General features: G+C 44.6%; 1 pseudogene; it reads left to right on the top strand.

The window, feature by feature from the left end:
- Positions 1 to 344: 344 nt before the first annotated feature.
- On the top strand, positions 345 to 3,376 carry LOC125243617 (annotated as a pseudogene).
- The last annotated feature ends 10,446 nt before the right edge of the window (positions 3,377 to 13,822 follow it).

The following is a 13,822-nucleotide window of genomic DNA, read 5'->3' as shown; positions in this document are numbered from 1 at the left end:
CTCGTGAACCAGCAGATGAATCTCCTCTTGATGAAGAACGCCAATCTGTAGGTTAAGAGGTCCCACCATGTGACGTACTTGATGGAGAGGACGACCAGTTACCGCATGGATCTGGTAAACTTTCGGAGAACTGATGGTCTTGAGGTTGAGCTGGCGACAGAGGGCTCCGGAGATGAAATTTCCAGCTGACCCAGAGTGGATGAAGGCATTAACTGGAATACAAACATCAGCAGCAGTAAGGTTGGCAATAATAGAGCCGGATGAATAAATCCGAGTTATATAAATTATATTCAAGCCTGCAGTCAACTTGCGCTCCCTTTAAACCCCTTTCTCCCTCTAAGAAAATGACTTCAAGCAGCAAAGGTAAAAAACCACGTACCTCTCAAACTCAGTCTTCCTCTACAGCAAGACCAGTTCAACGCCGATCGTCTGATAAGGGCAGCGGGCCTTCAGCGAGCCTGGGCCGAGCCCCAGATTCCGCCGCTGCTACGCCGCACCCTCCTCCTTCTACTCAGCCTCTTTCCGCGGGTTTCTCCAGCACCGCCCCCCGTACGGAATTACCCGCCTCTACCAGTGGTTGTCTTCCCCCTAGCGTGAGGCTGCCTCCGCTAGCGGGGCAGGCTCAACCTGTACTGCTCACTGTCTCGAATTCTCCTCAACGTTCGTGGCCTGCGGCTCCTGACGTGAGGTTGCCTCCGCAAGAATCGCAAGCCCGAACAACTTTTCCTTCTCCTTCCCCTCTCGCTAACACTTTTCCCCAGCTGTGGCCTACAGCAGCCCTAGCGTGAGGATGCCTCCGTTAGCGGCACAGGCCCAGCCGCTTTATTCTTTACCTCAACCTTCTCTCTCCTTCCCTGTCGCTTCCCAAGGTCCAGGTGCCATCTCAAGCGCGAGGCTGCCTCCGTTTTCAGTGTCGGCCCCGGATTTTCTCCCTCAAAACATTCTCCCTCAGGCAAAATCACAATTTTCTTTGTTCACAGCTACACCGATGCCCATTCCTCCAAACGCCATCGCTTTGGAACCGCCCCCTGTCGCCGGCAATATCAGAGCGCAGATTCTATCAGGTGCAGACATCGATCTATCATCACTCCTTTCCCTGCTTCCCCCATCTGATTCTAATCGCCAGATTAATTGTGGTGACTTTTCAGTCACTTTAAAAAATCCAAATAATTCCTCATCCCGAATCCTTTCATTTTCTGAATTTTGCATCGCATTCAGTAGATTCACCGAAATCATTTGTGCTGTTTTCCCCATAGGAGACGCGAGCTGAATGACTATCTCGCGATAGTGGCAGAGCTCCCGTTATCCTATGGGGGATCTCATTTTTACACTTACCACAAGCTGTTTTCAGCAAAATGCGCCGTTCGTATCGCTCAGTGGAATCAGTGCCCCTACTGGGGCGCGCTGGACACTGATCTCCACAATAAAATCTTCCTGGGCGTTCGAAATATTTCCTGCGCAGTCTGTAGGTTGCTCGCCCATTCCACCATGACTTGTCCCCAAGTAAATCCGTCAATTCCTCCTATTCCAGTCCCCAACGAAGAGAAATCAACGAGTTACGTTCCACGGCCAGCTACAAACTCCGACTCATTCGGAAGAGGCGCAGCTTTTTCCTCCAGACGTCAGGTCTGCAACCACTTCAATACAGGCGGCTGCCTAAGAAATCGCTGTCGTTTTTTGCATATTTGCAATTACTGCGGCGGCGCCCACGCCCGCACTGTATGCCCTGTACAAAAATCTACCAATAAAAATTCCAAAAATTACTTGTCGACTCCTGTGAATATTTTACGTCTGTCATCTGAATTGTCTCAGCACCCCGATCCCGAATTTACCAAATATTTGCTGTCTGGTCTCGAACATGGTTTTGAACCAGGTCTAGAAAGCATTCCCTCACAAAATATGATTTGTGATAATCTTCAATCTGCTCTTACAGAACCCGACACAGTGGACGAATTGATCAATAAGGAAGTTAATTCTGGCTTCATGATCGGACCTTTTGATATTCGGAAATTCTCCGGTAAAAAACGTTTAATAATCGACCTCTCAGCCCCGCACAATTCTCCGTTTCCAAGCATAAACAGCCTCATTCCACTCGAAGAATTTTCTCTTCAGTACCATGATATTGACCAAGCAATACTGTTAATCAAAAACGCCGGTCGTGGTTCTTGGCTCGCCAAAGTCAACATTACTTCAGCATTTAAAGTGATGCCCATCCACCCAGACTCCTGGCATTTATTTGGCGTCCGTTGGCATGAAAAATATTACTTCGCCGTCCGCCTAACCTTCGGCTGCAAAAGCAGCCCAAGATTTTTGACATGCTGTCAGAAGCAATTTGCTGGATTCTTTCCAACAACTACGCAATTCCTTACCTTATTCACCTGCTCGACGACTTCTTAATAATTTCGCCTCCTGATGCCATCCCAGCAGCGCATCTCACTACAGTCCAAAAGGTTTTTTCCGAGCTGGGAGTTCCAATCGCCCAGGACAAAACCAGTGGCCCAGCCACGTCCATCGAATTCCTGGGCATCAATCTGGACACCGTCAAATTCCAGGCCTCTCTACCGAAAGAGAAAATCGACAGAATAATTCTGGTCTCTTCCACGTTGCTAGACAGCCCAAGTTGCTCAAAGCGCGAACTTCTGTCTCTGCTCGGCCACCTAAACTTCGCTATGCGTATAATCCCGCAAGGCCGCCCTTTCATCTCGCATCTTCTCTCTCTCGCATCCTCCGTCGCTGCGTTAGAAGACCAAATCTCCCTATCTAATCCATGCCGTGACGAACTAAAATTATGGATAACCTTCCTTAAACAGTGGAACGGATTATCTTTTTCTATAATATGTTGGTGTCCCTTCCAATCGATATTCAGCTCTACACCGACGCAGCTCCCTCCATTGGCTTTGGGGGATTTTATCAAGGCCGTTGGTTCGCATCTACTTGGCCACCTCAGCTCTTAGATGCGACGCATTTCCCAGCCTCTTCAGCGTTGTTTGAACTTTATCTTCTCGTCGTCGCAGCTTTTCTATGGGGGAAAGAATGGTCCACAAACAACATAATCGTCTACTGCGACAATGAAGCAACGGTGCATTGCATTAATAAAACCCGCTCGCATGCACCAGCTATGATGCCACTCCTAAGACGCCTTATTTGGATAGCAGCTTGCGATCAATTTATCATAACAGCTAAGCACGTACCCGGGTCAAAAAATGAAATTGCTGACTCTCTCTCACGCTTTGCTTTCCAGAAATTCAGACAGCTGGCTCCAGAAGCGGACCCCAACCCGACGCCAGTACCTCACTATTCAGAATTAATCTTCCCATAAACCACTCTATGAGACCACTGCTTGACGCTTCTCTCAATTCGATCTTTGAAGCTTTTTCCCCACGAACCATCTGCCCAAAAAGGTCTCTCCCAGCAACAGATCCAAGCTCTCGGTCGTTGGTCATCCGAAGCCTTCAAAAGCTACATCAGATCTAACCGCTTCCACATCAAAAAAGCACACCAAACCCTCATCAGTTAAACCAACTCGCTAAAACCTTCTCGCGGGGCTTACCCGTCCGATCGCAGTGAGTATTGAACTCCCGTCGGACGCCGCAAGAGCCCCCAATCTAAAATTACTAAACGTCCACCCACCATCAGCAGGGGTTAACCGTCCGATCGCAGTGAGTATTGAACTCCCGTCGGGTGCCGCAAGAGCCCCAATCTAAAATTTCTAAACGTCCACCCACCATCAGCAGGGTTAACCGTCCGATCGCAGTGAGTATTGAACTCCCGTCGGATGCCGCAAGAGCCCCAATCCAAAATTTCTAAACGTCCACCCACCATCAGCAGGGGTTAACCGTCCGATCGCAGTGAGTATTGAACTCCCGTCGGATGCCGCAAGAGCCCAATCTAAAATTTCTAAACATCCACCCGCCATCAGCAGGGGTTAACCGTCCGATTGCAGTGAGTATTGAACTCCCGTCGGATGCCGCAAGAGCCCCAATCTAAAATTTCTAAACATCCACCCACCATCAGCAGGGGTTAACCGTCCGATTGCTGCGAGTATTGAACTCCCGTCGGATGCTGCAGGCGCCACCAGCCAAAACATTTAAACCTTATCTTAGTTTACCGGTCGAAGAGGTTATTCATCGGTTCGCTGTGCTGTGAGTATGAACTCCCGTCAGATAGAACCTTCCCGATCACGCAGACAGCTTTCTCCTTGCAAAACATCAGCCTTATTTCTATATTTTTTGGGGGGGGGTCACAGTTTCAGTTCCCGGCTGCTGTCCGTAGTTAACTCTTGCTTTTTGGGGGGTACTCTGTGTTCGGGCCGATTACCGAGCTCGGAGCCCTCTCCCGGACAGCACGCCAAATACGTTTACCAATTTATTTACCTGACTTATTTGTAAGTGTGAACTCGTGAAATTATGTTTCATTAACGTAGTTCAGGAGGAACAAGTCAAATAACCTACCCAATCATTACGTCATCTTAATGATTACGTCATCTCAACCAGCTGTCAACAATCTGTAATCACGTATCTACCCAATCAGCATGAGTTCAGGCCTGTATATAATCACAGTCAAAACTCACCCAAGGATCCTCGACAGTTTCCAGAATCCCTCCACCACCCCGTCTCCTCACACTCTCTGGTTACTTCATATAATCTAAAAGGGGGGGGTACTCTGTGTTCGGGCGATTACCGAGCTCGGAGCCCTCTCCCCGGACAGCACGCCAAATACGTTTACCAATTTATTTACCTGACTTATTTGTAAGTGTGAACTCGTGAAATATCGCACTGGACGAGTGGGGCATTCAGCTCTGAAATGCCCAGGATGGCCACAATACAAACAAAGACCCTGGGTCAGCCTCCTGTGTCGCTCAGCTGGCGAAAGACGTGATCTGTCGATCTGCATTTCGTTGCTGGCTGGTTCTGGGGAGCTGACAGATTCGGGCTGGCGGAGGAATGGTGGAAACAGTTGCTGGTTTTGGTGCTCTTCGATGCACAGCTGCATATGAGTGGCGAATCTTAAAGAGAGTTGAATGAACTTCTCGAGCCTGATGGTATCCTCGTATGCAGCGAGATGCAACCGCACATGTGGATCCAGACCTTGACGATATCTGGAGATGAGGGCTTGTTCGTTCCAACCACTCGCTGCCGCTAGGGTTCTGAACTGTAAGGCATAATCAGAAAAAGACAGGGCACCTTGCTTCAAATTGCACAGTCTCTCACCTATGGAAGAATCCCATGATGGCTTTCCAAAGACTTCCTTGAAGTGATTTATAAAACTTGAGAGTGATTGCATGACGGGACTGTTCTGAGTCCAAAGGGGTTCTGCCCAGCGGAGTGCTTTACCATCTAGTTGTTGAATCATGAAAGCGACTTTCGCTTTATCGTCAGGGTATAAGTGCGGTTGCATCTCCAAAACCAGCGAACATTGCAAGATGAATCCGTTGCAATCCTCCGCCGAGCCAGAGAAGGGCGCCGGTTTGGCCATGGGACTGGCGATCACAGACAGCGAAGAAGATGCAGCGTGGAATGCGGAAGTGCTCACTGGTGTTGCTGGTGTGGATGAACTGGTGAGAGTGCGACGAAGTGCTGTTACCAGGTCTTGAAATGGATCTGCAGTGCTCATTGTGGTTGTTCAGCAGTTTTGGTCCGGTCTTCTGTTACATACAGATGAGGTCGGAGACACAGGTACAGTTTACAATGTTTATTTGAGACAACCAGAGCAGTGAGCATTGAGCAGGTGAGTGATGGCAGATAAAGTTCTAGGCAGATTATTATCAAGACAGTGATACTTGACTTGATCTTCTCTCCAGGATACGAGGACGGCAGATAGACGTGGCACTGAAGACACACAGAGACACTCATGGAGGATTGGAGAACACTGGGGATCTAGGAAACACGATGGAGTCAGGTAAGTAGTCCGCAAGGTAAGCATTCAGGTAAGTATGCGTTAACGAGACCAGACAATGACTGAGTGACTGTGAGTATCTCTTATGGTGCTGCTGATTGGGATGGTGATGAGTGTCAGGTGCGTGTGATCAGAACTCTGGTGAGGGAGTGCGACGTGATTGGCTGAGTGAAGAGCCTGGCGTGTCTGTGACATTATTGACTGGAAGCAGGATTTTTTTTCCCCTCCAATGCACAGAAACAAAACATTTACAAACACTTTGTAAATGCCAGATATGTGATGTTCACTTATATATTTGAACATGATTTCCCAGGTGTGAATCACATCATTTTTAATGATAATTCATGCCTACTTGCATATGGCCCTGCTAAACAAGTGTCTTACAAAATTTAAATTTTTATATTGTTTTATGTGAATTAGTGGGCAGATGATTTTTACATTATTTTGAAGAAAACTTCTCAAAAGTCTTGTGAACAAATGTTCACTATGTGTTATATGGCCTTATTTCAGTGACTTATTTGTTTATTCTTTTTTCAATAACCACGCATAAACATTACTTTAGCATGTATTCATCCCGGATTGGCAGGTTACGGATGTCGCGATTTGGCGCATGCAGTCACATGACGAATACAGACGGTCACAGGCGATCCACACTCCAGTCCAGAAGGAGGCACACGTGGTAATGCAACACTGTTTGCTACCAATGAAAAGCGCAAAAGAAGAGACAATCAATCGATATGTTTACGTGTAATTTCTCAACCAGTGTTTCAACTGTGGAAAGATATCAACAAAAGAGCTTGAGAATAATATCTCATGTAGCATTAGTGTCTCAAGCATTTAGTGTCGACAGCAAATTGAGATAGAACGAATAGAGAACTGAACTCTAGAGGGGAGCATTTCATATATGCACTATATTAGTATATTTTTTATATTTACTTAACCTGTTAGAGTGTTGATTATTATATCTAAAATGGTTTGGGCTCTGTTGTTAACTGTAACCTTTAGTATTATAGTAATGTGTAAGTAAGGGCTCCCTGTATAGTTTACAGCATTCAGCATTAGCCAAGATAGATTTTTTTTATCCTTAAGAAAATTTTTGTTATAATTGAATTTATTTAAACACAGAGACACTTTTGTAAAAAAAAAAAAATAAAATAAAAAAAAAATAAAAGTTTATTGTTCTTCCCCCTGCTGTATCGAACCCATACCGAACCATGACTTCAAAACTGAGGTACGTACTGAACGGTCATATTTGTGTACTGTTACACCCCTAATGTACATATGTTGCTCATGTATTATTGTAGCCCAGTTTGTGCTGAATACAGTGTAATCAGACATTAGCCATTAATATATTTATGAGAAACTGAAAAAAATATCAGAGCATGTCAAAAATTCTCCAAGGCCCAAAAACACCCTCAGACCCCAGAGGATCAATGACCCCTCCAGGGAGCTAAGATTTTATAGGCACACTGAGTCTCAAATGAAAAAATATCTTTTTTGGCAAGCCGAGAGAGCTTGCGGCCACATGCGGCCACAGCAACCCTGAGAGTGGCGGGGCATGTACCTGTTGATAATTTTTTCCTGCAGGAAGTTCAGAACTGTAGCTGGAACTGGATCTGCATTGTGTGCAGTACACCATCTTTCAAAGACACCCCATTTGTTGGCATAACTTGATCTAGTGGAGGGATCCCTAGCATTTAAAATGGTCTCAATAACATCAGGTGAAAGTCCTGTGTCCCACAGTTGGTTCCTCTCAGGGGCCAAACATGAAGGTTTCCACATCTCCAGCTAGGGATGAAATATTGTCGTCAAAGAGAGATATTATCTCCGAGAACCATATTCTGTTCAGCCAGTTCTGTTCAGCGCTATCAGCAAGAGGCAAGTCCCTTGTTGGCAAACTTTGGCTAGAACTCCTGGGAGCATAGAAACCGAAGGAAACAAATACAGGCACATTCTGGGCCATGTATGTGCATCACATCCAGACCCAGGGGGAGCTGGGTGACTCAGAAAGAAGTAGAGTGGACATTGCACTGCCTGTTGGGGGGCGAAGAGGTCCATCTCTGTTTCATAAAATCTTTACCAGATTTGTTTCACTACATCGGGTGGAGTTTCTACTCCCCCGTCGGTATGCTGGTCTGGACAGTAGATATTCTCTAACATTGAGATATCTGGGGATACAAATCACCCTGAGGTACAGGAACTGCAGATAGCACGCGAGCGTCTCTCCGATCTGAGGCAGCATCATATAAACACGTGCCTTCGCACCCGCGATAGTCGACAGGGTCGACGTCACGGGCACAAAGACACATATTTATTTTATAAATGCTTTGGGGGTCTGACTAGTCCGACTTTTTCACTGCATGAGTGACCACCCAGAGCAGTTCCCTTTTGCTTTATCATGATGGGAGGAACGCTCAGAGACAGACAAACTCACATTCCATTCCATTCCAATGGAAAACACTTCAGTGTCCTCTGCCTGAGCTGAAGAAGCGCCGAGGCATGCTTCGGTCCCGGCAAAAGGACATCGCGATCCCGAGAGAGAGAGAGCAATAGGGATGGACCTGTCTCTCGCCACTTTTTTCTCGAAATTTAACGAGTTTTTTACTGGGTCCAATTCGGTGATGGAACGCAAACACGGAGACACACACCATTTGCTTTGTTCAGCCATGACTTTCTCTCGAAATTATAACAACTTTATATAATCGAGATGTGTGTTCACTTTTCACTTGTCAGACAGAGTTGAAAAAGGAACAAAGGGAGTTAAAGTTCTGCGCACTGCCTGTCAAATCCTAACTTCCGTAACAAAGTGATGAAGGCAGTAAAGAGTTTGAGCATGAGCTGTTTAACACACTTCACAGTATGGCCTCTGAAGACAAAAGACCTGCAGATGCACCTGCGGCACATCTAGTTATAGCCTCACCTACGACGCATTCCAGTGACGTCATGCAGGCTATAAATATAGGTCAATTTCATTTATAAATAAACATCAGTCGTTTGTTTATTTTGTTCATCAGTCTAGATCTTGTTTGACTTTCTCTATAGCGTTTCAAAGTGTTTAACTCTCAAAAGAATTCAAATGGATAGCATTTTATCATCAGTGTCACGATAGGAATGGCTCGTAGAATTCTTATCACACTTTTGGAGCCTTATAAGATTCAGAGTAGGCCTATATGATTCGCACGCCACTGATGCATTAAATAAACCGGGCTTCAGTTGTGCTGATAATTGGTCTTTTCAGTTTGTACGGGAACTTAGCACTTAAAAGCTCCGAATGCATGATGTATATAATTAATTAATAGTCTTATTCGCTCACCACCATATTTCTTGCGGCATGTCCTCTGCAGTGAGAGAACTGCTCTAAATGCACCTCTCAAACACACGGCTTTGATCGGAGTTCTCTCACTGCAGCGCAAACACGCACCGTCGAGCCTGCTTTTATAGTCGATGATGGGCGGGAAAAGGTAGAATGATGGAAATGCTAATGCACCAATTACAACAAAGAATAGCAAGTTTACACAACAGCATTGGACACACAGTTAAAGGGGAAGCTAACATGACAACAGATTATGGACTTTCGAAGCAAAAAAACAAGTGGGTATACACAAATACTGATCCTTAGAAGTCGTAATATGCAAACAGCCCTGGGCAAAAAGTAAGTATACGGCGTATACATGCGTATGGCCCCGACTACACCACTGGAGCTGATGTACGTACTCCTCAATTGACAAGTCTCTCTGTCGAAGGTGTAGAAGCTGATCGACTGGGTCCATGATTGGGCTTGATCTCAAACGGCTACTGGATCTGTACATGGTGAAGTCTTCTGTTATGAAACTGCTCTGAAGCACAGGTTGAAGATCCAAACTTAGCTTTTATTTAGGGTAATCCACAGTCATAATCCATGAACAGGTACAGGGTCAAAAACATGGGAAACCAATCCAAACATAAAACAAAGTCCAAAAAAACACAGGCAAACAAGACTGTAACAAGGTTAGTTGTTCAAGGAAGAAGGAGGCGGGAACTGGAAAACATTCAAGGTAACTCTTTCAAACAACAAAATGAAAGTAAAGCGGCAACCCCTCGTGGACGACTGGTGCACAAACATAAATAAAACACAATGTAAAATCCAGTCCTTCTCTGTCATCACTCCTCCTTTTATCCACCGTTCCCACAGCTCTCGGCCCCGCCCTGCAGCCGCAGACTGTGCTCTACTCCACCCATCACGGCAGCCGCAGCACCTGGGGTTAAGGACAGATGAGGCGAAAAAGGAGATAGAAGGATGAGGAGAGACAGAGACAAGAGAGGAAAAAAAATTCTTGGTCTGGTTCCCAGACACACTGCCGCTCAGTCCTCAACCAGCCAAGAGGCCCTCACTCATGATGCCATGCAATGGCACTGGGTGGATGGTTTGAAACTCCTCCACCTCCTCGTCCGACCTGTTGATCAATCGCTCCAGCACCACCGCCTTGTGCAGCCACTGGCGGTCACCGCTCCTTCGTGCTGCCCGACCTCCTCAGCACCGCGATCCCCCTCAGCAGCGAGGGCTCTCCGACAGCATGTCACTCCTTCCTCCCGGGTTTCAGCACCAATGTAACGAGGTTAGTTGCTCTGGGAAGGAGAGTACGGCGAATGTTTCACAAACTTTAATCTTAAAGTAAGTAAAAAATCGGTAGCCCCTCACAGACAACTGCTGCACAAACATAAACAAAACACAAGGTAAAATCCAGGCCTTGTCCTTTCTCGTCCTTCTCTGTCGTCACTCCTCCTATCCCTCCATGAGAGATACATTGAGTGGCGCACAGGTGACGCTCATTAACAATCATGCCACCGGCCTCGCTCCTTTCTCACAGCTCTCGGCCCTGCCCTGCTTGCCACATATCCCCATTGCCCCTCGCAGGCCAGGGGGTACCCATGACCGGACTGTCATAAACGTGGTCAGGACCGTTTGCCAAAGGATGTGGATTAGAGGTAAAAAATGTTGTAAATAATGTTCAATTTCATGCATAGACTGATCGTTTTGCTTCTTAAGACCTCAGTGTATTGCCAGGAGCCACTGGTATTAATTTTGTTTTGTCGACATATGTTTTTTTGACAGGTCATCATCAGATTTTGACAACCATCATCATGCATTAGGCTGCTTTTCTTCAGCTGGAACTGGGGCTTTAGTGAATCATGAATTGCTCCAAGTACCATTCATGATTTTGTGGCCTCTGCTACAAAGCTAAAAAAAAAAAATGAAGAGAACTTTCACCTTTCAGCATGACAATTCTACCAAAAAGATTCAGTGGGAGAATTTAAATATGAATGAATTTTATTTTGAACAATAGCAGCTCGACAAGCTCTGTCTCAAAGTTCTTTGGCGTAGGCCCCGTCCTTCGTCCAGGTCTTGAAGTTAGCTGATAGGTCCTGCCTGAAGATAAAGGCAGGGGCGGAGCCTACCCCCCGGACGAGTGGACAGGAACTATCCTGGTGGTGGTGGGGAGGATGGAGGGGAACTTCACTACGACACCTACGGGCAGCAAAGTAGTATGGTAAGATCAGTCTATTTATATTTGATGTCGAGCTGTGATTGGCTATACCGGATTGCAAATTAACAACGTGGCATTAGAGTCTTTCTAGTAGAACTCACACATACGCTTCCATTGATCCAAAACATACATCAAAATCAACAATAAAAATGGCTTCAGTAAAGAAAGATGAATGTTTTTGAATGAACCAGCCAGAGTTCAGATCTGAATCCTATAGAAGAGGGCCGAGGACAGGAGACGCCCTCACAACTTAACAGATCTGGAATGTGTTTGAAAAGAAGAGTTGGAAAATATTCCCAAGTCAAGATGTGAACTGATAGACTCCTGTCCAAACAGACTGAGTGCTGTAAAAAGAAATCGAACACTGCTTCAATTGAGCATCAGTTCAGGGAGTGAACACTTGCAAGTGGTATTCTTTATCTGAATATGTCACTTTGGCTTTCAGTGACAATTTTTACTTTAAAGGTGCAAAAGTTCTGATATGTTTTTTCTTCATTTCGCTTCATTTATTTTATTTTTTTCACAAAAACCAGCTGTTTCAACAGTGTGTGTAGACTTTTTATATCCGCAGTATATGTATGTAAAGAATGACCTGGTTCACATCAACATTTGACTGGGAGTGTAAAAATTACAGTAATCGGGCTTCACTACTGAAAAGCTACATTATTTATATTAATATTGCTGTTTTTAATTAAACTCACTGCTTTACTGTTAGTAGAGAAATACTACACAGACAGGTGATTTACACACACAAATACTACCAAATATCAATGACAGCTTTAACTTGTCAATGAAGTGGTATAAGTGGCATAATTCACAATTTTAATGTAGAACATGGAGGCTAAGAACCACCCGATGCATTTATTTATTTATATTTATACATCAGTGTGTGAATAAGACGGTTATTTTGTGTCAGTCTGTGTGTGCGTGTTGATCATGATAAAGCTGTAAGCTGTGACATCTACCAGCCTGGGTCTGTAATTCAATCTGCACTTGAGATTTCTCTGTGCGAATTCTGGCTTTCAGCATCAGCATCAGATAGCCCTGCATCTGCCTAATAAATTCACATGACAGTCCGTGAAACGCTCCCATAACCAGCGACACCAGATGATTTTCCGCTTCTGACAAGCTCTTGTATTGAGTATCATAACAGTTACTTTGTCTTCATCCAGAGAGGGAGAGTAATATCAATCCATTTGATGATCCAGCAAAGCGAGTCAAGCACTTCTGTATCAATCTTCATACACTGCTGCCGGTTGTCTAACAAAAAGCCTAGAAATGGGATCATTCAATCAGCGGCCACTGGCTGCCTGACTGCCTCTCTCTGCAGCTCAAGTGCTTATAGTTCGCTGTCAGGTTTGCTCTTGTGTTCCTCTGCTGTCTGCCTGTCTTTTCCTCTCTCTCTGTCAGCTGATGTGTTTTGTAAGGCCTGAACGCAGCTGTTCAAGAAAAAAAAAACACTCTTTAACACTGTACTTGTTCAAACGCTTGAAGTAAAATAAATAAATAAATAAATAAATAAATAAATATATAAATATATCATTACACTTTATTTTGATAGTCCACATTAGGCATTCTACTAACTATAAGTAACTTTGCAACTACATGTCAGCTAACTCTCATTAATTTGAAACTACATGTCAACTAACTCCCATTAGAGTAGTAGTAGACTGTTAGTTCATGGTTAGTAGAATAAGTTAACATTCAGTTGCAAAGTTATTATAGTTAGTAGAATGTCTAACTATCAAAATAAAGTGCTATAATTATTCATCAAAAGGATATACGAGGAACTATGAGGAAAAGTTTCTATTTCCAACATTAAAAAACAAAAAAAAACTTTCTTTGCAATGGTTTAGATCCAGCACTCTTCAGGTTGATATATAGTAAAATATTCATAATATAGCTTCTTTTGTCAAAAGAAATGTAATTTGAGTTTATGATCATATGCCACATCCGTACATGTTATTATTATAACAAGTTTATTGCCCATCATTTGTGTCTAATTTTACGTTCTCCTGCTCCATAGAATGAGTGTTTGTAGTTTCTCCATCCCTGGTGTTTTGTGGCTGTACAGGAGGACTGAGATGAGAAGATGTGTCCGGGTAAAATACGACTCAATCAACAACAACAACAATCAACTTTAACCCTTCGCTGTGGATAGATCTAATCGTGACCTAATGTTGTGTGAAGATGGCCCTTTCATATTCTCTAATGTTGCTCTCTTTTCCACAAATCACTAGATTATTTTTGCTTCTGAAACCACAGGCTAAAAGAATAGATGGGATTTGATGAAAAACTGAAATTGAAACCCCTCTAATACATAAAAACCGCTTTAACGCACTCCGTCATTTGTTGGCGGGACCTGAGGGCTGCACTCACATCAGCAGAGCAGTAATTGGTTC

Source organism: Megalobrama amblycephala, linkage group LG13, assembly GCF_018812025.1.
Source record: "Megalobrama amblycephala isolate DHTTF-2021 linkage group LG13, ASM1881202v1, whole genome shotgun sequence".
NCBI classification, from domain to species: domain Eukaryota; kingdom Metazoa; phylum Chordata; class Actinopteri; order Cypriniformes; family Xenocyprididae; genus Megalobrama; species Megalobrama amblycephala.
Note: the sequence above shows the minus strand (reverse complement) of the source record. Positions and strands in the feature narration are given on the sequence as shown.